General features: G+C 38.7%; 1 long non-coding RNA gene across 1 annotated transcript; it reads left to right on the top strand.

Moving 5' to 3' along the window:
- The first annotated feature begins 322 nt into the window (after nt 1–322).
- LOC129636883 (uncharacterized) lies at nt 323–3,355 on the top strand. The gene is made up of 4 exons (XR_008707175.1): nt 323–766; nt 1,323–1,472; nt 2,008–2,129; nt 2,912–3,355. It is a non-coding gene; the product is annotated as an uncharacterized LOC129636883 (long non-coding RNA).
- Nucleotides 3,356–8,155: the final 4,800 nt, after the last annotated feature.

Raw genomic sequence — 8,155 nt, 5'->3', positions numbered from 1 at the left:
TCTCCATCCTGTATCATCCACATCTCCTTCAAAATTAAGTGTCCAGGAAACTTCTAAGCAAGAAGACCAATTTATTTCTATTTCCTGGAAAATGCACAGATTATCCAGCCTGATACCTCTCCCTGTTTTTAGTTGTAATTGTCAGAAACCTTTACAGGAAAGTGCTACTTTAGTTGTACTCATCTTTAGTTTTTTTTTTTTTTTTATTTAAAGGTTATTATTTAAGTTGTACACAAGCATTTAAGATAATAGTCTGCTCTTTATTTTTTGGTATGTAGGTATATATTATATTAAGGCAAATCATGATAATAACATTTAGTATAATATCATCCACAGGGTTTACCCGATTCAACCTTTATGTCAGAGGTTATGATTTTATATCATTCCCAGGATTGGTTTAATCAAGTAATTGAATCAGATATTTCCATTAGGGTTTGAGAGACTTTTACCTTCACTTCATAACTTAATCACCATATCTTTCATATCATAACTCTGAAAATTAATCCTCCAATTTGAACTTGAATCTTTTTATACTAATTGAATAACTTTCCTGCTGCTTTAAATAATTAATCAAAGTTCTATATTTAAGCAGAAAGTTTAATTCTTGAAACATGTAAGACTTGTTAAGCCAAAATTCAAAGAACTTTGGGCTTGAATTCTGTCTTTAATACTGTCCATGTTGGAAAACATTATTTTGACTTCTATATTTGCTCATATTTTGAAATAAAAATCTTGGAAAGTTCCGTTGGCAAATCAGAAGTTTCAGGTAAGAAATGGAACAAATCCTGTCTAAATACGTGCTCTAAATGTGTGCTCTAAATCCTAGTGGTGCTTATTTGGTTCAGGACATAGGAAGAGAGTGATAGAATGAAATTCCTGAAATAAACAGTAAATTATATTTGCTATAAAATTTCAAAACATGTTTATTAGTGGAATTTCTCTTCTTTGAAGCCTTAATATAGCTCAGTTCATAAAGAATCCGCCTGCAATATGGGAGACCTGAGTTCGATCCCTGGGTTGGGAAGCTCCCCTGGAGAAGGGAAAGGCTACCCTCTCTAGTATTCTGGCCATGGACTGAACGTATAGTCCATGGGGTCACAAAGAGTCAGACACGATTTGAGTGGCTTTCACTTCCACTTTCTGTTCAATAATGACAACCCAAACACATTAAGAGGTAGTAGTTTTTTCAGTATTTGTATACTCATTGAAAAGAGGTAAGTTATTTTGTTCCCCTAAAATAATATGAAAATACTGTTCTACTTGTTTGTATATCTTAATTTCTGTGTTATTTCTCTACTTACACAAAGATTTTGTCTTTCCAGAAAGGTAAACACTGGACAAATAGCCTTCCTACTGCAAGCAAAAGTCATGGTGAACAGGAGTGTAAGGATGAAACAAACCTGAGAAAAATTAATGGCTGTCTTTGAGAAATATGCTTCTCTTTACTTTGGATGGAAAGATACTCCAAAGATGTAAGTGAGACAATAAGAACTTACTATGTAATATTTTTTTTTTATGAAAGAATAGGCTCCTTGCTGAGGGATCATCATTCCATCTCTTAGTTTCATGTCTTCCTTAATGTAACATAAATGCAGTCATGCAATATACAGCCTTTTGGGTCTGACTTCTTTCACTTAGAAAAATGTTTTCGAGGTTCATCTATGTTTTTGTATGAATTAATAGTCCATTCCTTTTTATTGCTGACTATTATTCCATTGTATGGATATATGACAATTTGTTTATCCATTACCCTGTTCAAGGCCAAAGTTGTTTCCAGGTTTTATGAATAAATCTACTATAAACTCTCTTCAGGGGATTGTTACAGAGATGGTAAATTTGTGTTGGATCTAGGAGACTAAATTGCAGCCCACCAAATAGAAATGATAAATGAGAGACTTAGAGGTTGGAAAACTAATGAATAAAAATAAAAGAAAAAGTTGAGTTTCAGCCCAGATACTACCACTTATTGTTGGGAAGGACTAAGACTCAATTTCTTTGTCTATACAGGGCAATTGCAGTAATCAAGGGAGATGGAGCACATGAAACATCCTGTATGTGGAGACGCTGTGCTGCGTTGGCCATCATAGTAACTGCAGCTGAGTTCATCAAGCACTTTTGGAGCACACCCGGTATGCCAAGCACTGTGTTGGTAGATGTAATAAGAACAGACGACCCATTCCCAGATATAAGCCCAGTATTTTATGGGAGACAAACCTGAAAAAGGAGGAACACAGGAAGTATGATAGGAAGACAGCATAAAGATATAAAGGACAGCCTCTATTGTGCACACTGGGCTGACTATGAGACGGAGATGTGTACTGCAATACGTAGATATCAATCCTTAGAGTTAGTGTGAGATACTAGGAAAAGAATAGACTTTGGGGTTAAAGAGAATAAGTCCACTACTATTATTTATGTGGCTAATAAATAAGTCAATAGTTTTGAGCAAGTCTCATTTCTCAGAGCACAGGGATTTGCAATTATTAATCAATGTATAAAAATACTTGATACATTCACCCATTCATTCAACAAATATTAACATTATTTTTCATGCAATAGATTAGATAGACAAGGGGGAAATAAAACCATAAATACATGAAATGAATAATGAATTTTGGATGATGATAAATCATAAATGATGTAAATTTAATAGAGTGATGTGACAATGAGTGACAGAATAAGAGACATTACAGTGGGTGGATGAAGAAATGTTTTCAAAGAAGGGGATATTTTAGCTGAAATGTGAATGATGAAAAGGATCTGGTTGTGTTCAATAGACTGTTCCATAAACATAACAAAGGAACATTACAGAACCTGTGTTTTTAATCTTAAAAAGTAGGTTATCAATTGTCAGATCAGGGAGAGGTTAGAGATAATTATAACCTGTGATTATTTTATCTTTAAATCTGAGGCATGTATTAAAATGTGAATCCCAGGACTTTCCTGTTGGTGTAGTGGATGAGAATCTGCCTGCCAATTAGGGGACATGGGTTCAATCCCTGATCTGGGAAGATTCCACATGCAGCAGAGCAACTAAGCCCTGTGCTCCACATAACTACTGAGTCGGAACTCTAGAGGTCGCGAGCTGCAAATTCCAAGCCTGAGTGCTGCCACTGCTGAAGCTCAGGTGCCTATAGCCTGTGCTGCAACAAGAGAAGCCACCACAATGAGAAGCCTGTGGACCACGATGAAACAAAGAGTAGCCCCTGCTCGCTGCATCTAGAGAAGGCCCAGGCAAAGCAATGAAGACCCAGCGCAACCAAAAATTAAATTAAAATTTTTTAAAAAAAATGTGAATCTCAGGACTCCAACTCTACATTGCTCTCTTGCCCAACACAGAGCCAAGTTCTAATTTCTAAGCTTGGCAAAAATATCCAAATCCAGCTTTCTATCTAAGGCATCATCCTGTTTGGTTTCTAAAGAGTCAAATGCAGCCTTAATTTCTCTGCTGGCTTCCCTACTATCTAAAAAGACAAATCCTAAGAAAACACCATGGATTATTGTTGATTGGATAGTTTAAAATAATCTCATCTTGAACCCTAGTTGAACCCTGCTTTGTGTCAATAATGTTACTATTAATATCATCAATTTAATCAAAGGGATTTGATTGATATGGTCCTTGTTATCTTATTATCAGATTGCTGCCCTAAAAGACTTGAGTCAGTTTATATTATTGCCAGCATTGGCTCTGGGTTCCAATAAACCCCAGCCGGGAGTAAAAAGAAAGTTTTCAGTCAAATTTTTAGCTTGAAAGAATGGATGCTTACCTTATTTGCATACTTCTACTTAATATCCAACTTCATTCTTTCATCTTCAAGTAACTTAACAAAATCTTGAGATTTTGTTCTAATTGTCTTTTCTTAGGCTAAGTTCTCCACTTTCTTCCTCCCAGTAAGTGGGTTATAGAATTTTATCTGCAAATCTTTAATTCCAGTGTCATGAAAAATGGTGAAGCTATATACTGAGAGGGTTAAATTCAGGTTTGAAGAGGGTTCTTACACTGTGGGCTTTTTCCTGGGCTGTGAGAGGGACTGTCTTTAAGAAAATGCTCTCTGAGCGATCTCTCTGTCATCCTTTCCATCTTTTTTCCATAAGTATGGACAATGCTGTCATGTCAATATTCAGAGCAAGTTAACAAAAGTGAAGTGAAAGTGAAGTCGCTCAGTCGTGTCCGACTCTTTGCGACCCCACAGACTGTAGCCTACCAGGCTTCGCCATCCATGGGATTTTCCAGGCAAGAGTGAAAAAGCCCCTAAAAGTTTTCAGCCCAAGGCAGCCAGTAGGGATGGAGGAGGATCCATTATCTCCCTTTTGCCTAGGGAATATAGGTGCTCGTTGGCTTTCAGGTCTTATATGAACTTTACTCGAGAGATGGGAAGGGGGAACGGAAATAAATGTTTAATTATGTTTAAAATTATAAAAAGGAGTACACTGGTATGTAAAAAGTAAAACATATTCCCCTTCCAAATAGTATCCAGGTTAAGTTTAATGTGTTTCTAACAGATTTACATTACATTCTTTAAAAAATGAAATAATACTATCATAAATTATTATAAGGTAATATAATGAACTAGTGCACTCAAGAACCTATCTTTGAAACATTTTGTTATATTTCAATTTTTTATTTGCTCATTAAAAATAAACTTACAATTAAGTTGGTTGAATTTTATAACAAAATTGGATCATACTGTTCATATTGTTCTTAACGTGGGTTTTGTTCAATAGTAACTCACTTTTTTGAATATATAGGATTTTTTAAAAGAGAAATTCCCTTTATTTTTTAAAATTTATTTTTAATTGGCAGAAAATTGCTTTACAGTGTTGTGTTGGCTTCTGCTCTGTGTGTGTGCATGTGTGCGTGCATGTGTGAGTTGCTCAGTCATGTCTGACCCTTTGTGACCCCATGGACTGTAGCCCACTAAGCTCCTTTTCATGGAATTCTCCAGGCAAGAATACTGGAGTGGGTTGCCAGGCCCTTCTCCAGGGGATCTTCCCCACCCAGAGATCGAACGCAGTTCTCCCGCCTTGCAGGCAGTTTCTTTACCATCCGAGCTACCAGGGAAGCCTGGCTTCTGCTGTAGAACAATGCAAATCAGCCATAATTATACATATATCACCTTCCCCTATCCCACCGCTCTAGATCATCACAGAGTGCCAGGCTGAACTCCCAGTGTTACACAGCAACTTCTCACCAAGTATCTATTTTACACATGGTAATGTATATATGTCAATGCTACATTCTCCATACGTTTCCTTCCCCCCGCTGTGTCCACAAATCTATTCTCTATATGTGAGTCTCAAGTTTCTCAACCTAGGAGGCACATTATAAGCATTTTTTAGGCGCTTCAAAAGCAATACCTACACCCACACCTGGTAAGATTCTGATTCAATTAGTTGGGGAGGGTTAAAAGTCTCCAGATGAATCTGATGAGTAGCCAGGCTTGGAAACTATTGATGTGACTATGCCTCCTTTTTATTTTTTTTAATTTTTTAATTATTATTTTTTTACTTTACAATATTGTATTGGTTTTGCCATGCATCAACATGCATCCACTATGGGTGTACATGTGTTCCCCATCCTTAACTCTTCTCCCATCTCCCTCCCCATACCATCCCTCTGGGTCATCCCAGTGCACCAGCCCCAACCTTCCTGTATCCTGCATCGAACCTGGACTGGCGATTCGTTTCTTATATGATATTATACATGTTTTAATGCCATTCTCCCAAATCATCCCCCCCTCCCTCTCCCACAGAGTCCAAAAGACTGTTCTATACATCTGTGTCTCTCTTGCTGTCTCGCATACAGGGTTGTCGTTACCATCTTTCTAAATTCCATATATATGCATTAGTATACTGTATTGGTGCTTTTCTTTCTGGCTTCACTCTGTATAATTGGCTCCAGTTTCATCCACCTCATTAGAACTGATTCAAATGTATTCTTTTTAATGGCTGAGTAATACTCCATTGTGTATATGTACCACAGCTTTCTTATCCATTCGTCTGCTGATGGACATCTAGGTTGCTTCCATGTCCTGGCTATTATAAACAGTGCTGTGATGAACATTGGGGTACAGGTATCTCTTTCCCTTCTGGTTTCCTTGGTGTGTATGCCCAGCAGTGGGATTGCTGGGTCGTATGGCAGTTCTATTTCCAGTTTTTTAAGGAATCTCCACACTGTTCTCCATAGTGGTTGTATTAGTTTGCGTTCCCACCAACAGTGTAAGAGGGTTCCCTTTTCTCCACATCCTCTACAGCATTTATTGCTTGTAGACTTTTGGATTGCAACCATTCTGACTGGCATGAAATGGTACCTCATTGTGGTTTTGATTTGCATTTCTCTGATAATGAGTGATGCTGAGCATCTTTTCATGTGTTTGTTAGCCATCTGTGTGTCTTCTTTGGAGAAATGTCTGTTTAGTTCTTTGGCCCATTTTTTGATTGGGTCATTTATTTTTCTGGAATTGAGCTGCAGGAGTCGCTTGTATATTCTTGAGATTAGTTGTTTGTCAGTTGCTTCATTTGCTATTATTTTCTCCCATTCTGAAGGCTGTCTTTTCACCTTGCTTATAGTTTCTTTTGTTGTGCAGAAGCTTTTAATTTTAATTAGATCCCATTTGTTTATTTTTGCTTTTATTTCCAATATTCTGGGAGGTGGGTCATAGAGGATCCTGCTGTGATATATGTTGGAGAGTGTTTTGCCTATGTTCTCCTCTAAGAGTTTTATAGTTTCTGGTCTTATGTTTAGATCTTTAATCCATTTTGAGTTTATTTTTGTGTATGGTGTTAGAAAGTGTTCTAGTTTAATTCTTTTACAAGTGGTTGACCAGTTTTCCCAGCACCACTTGTTAAAGGGATTGTCTTTTCTCCATTGTATATTCTTGCCTCCTTTGTCAAAGATAAGGTGTCCATAGGTGTGTGGATTTATCTCTGGGCTTTCTATTTTGTCCCATTGATCTATATTTCTGTCTTTGTGCCAGTACCATACTGTCTTGATGTATGCCTCCTTTAAAAAAAAAATACTGTTGAGTGTGCATGAGATACTATACTTTTCTATAACCTATTGATGGATATTTAGGTTAGGTTCAGTTTAACAGCATCTGGCATATTTATCTTTTCTCCCATATAAACATACGTACACTGAGTCCTAATGCAACTGTCTGACCAACAGCCTCTGATTGACAGGAGAAATGCTCCTCAAATTGTAGGACAATACATTTATTGACCCTGTTCACCTTGACTGGAAGCTAGTTTTGATCAGTAGGAATCATGGTAAATTGTGTGAGCTTAGAGTTGATCCCGGGAAAAGGCAATGTCAACCCACTCCAGTACTCCTGCCTGGAAAATCCCATGGACGGAAGAGCCTGGTAGGCTGCAGTCCATGGCGTCGCTAGGGGTTGGACACGACTGAGCAAATTCACTTTCGCGCGTTGGAGAAGGAAATGGCAACCCACTCCAGTGTTCTTGCCTGGAGAATCCCAGGGACGGGGAGCCTAGTGGGCTGCTGCCTCTGGGGTCGCACAGAGTTGGACATGACTGAAGCGACTTAGCAGCAGCAGCAGCAGCAGCAGAATTGATCCCAGAAAAGGCAGGTAATGACCCAGTGCAGGTGTGTCTACTCAGGGCCAAACTGCGGGTTACTTTACAGCAGGCCAGCACTCTCTGATGATTTATGCTCATTTAAGCTCAGTACCCAGAGAGGGCAATGGCACCCCACTCCAGTACTCTTGCCTGGAAAATCCTATGGACGGAGGAGCCTGGTAGGCTGTAGTCCATGGGGTCACTGAGAGTCGGACAGGACTGAGCGACTTCCCTTTCACTTTTCACTTTCATGCATTGGAGAAGGAAATGGCAACCCACTCCAGTGTTCTTGCCTGGAGAATCCCAGGGACGGGGGAGCCTGGTGGGCTTCCGTCTATGGGGTTGCACAGAGTCGGACACGACTGAAGCGACTTAGCAGCAGCAGCAAGCTCAGTGCCACTGCACCTGGGTGCTCAGACTTTTCTAATAGCTCAATTGACTATTTGACTTGACTGATAGCATCACTAGCTTTACTGCCTTGTGGATTTGATGTTTGGTTGCCTGCTTATGGCAGAGACATCTCATGGAAGATCCCAAGGAAGTAAGACGTGGGACAAAGAAATACTAGCTTCCTCAT

The sequence above is a fragment of the Bubalus kerabau genome, chromosome 22 (genome assembly GCF_029407905.1).
Source record: "Bubalus kerabau isolate K-KA32 ecotype Philippines breed swamp buffalo chromosome 22, PCC_UOA_SB_1v2, whole genome shotgun sequence".
Lineage (NCBI taxonomy): Eukaryota > Metazoa > Chordata > Mammalia > Artiodactyla > Bovidae > Bubalus > Bubalus kerabau.
The sequence above is the reverse complement of the archived record's forward strand: the minus strand, read 5'-3'. Positions and strand labels throughout refer to the sequence as shown.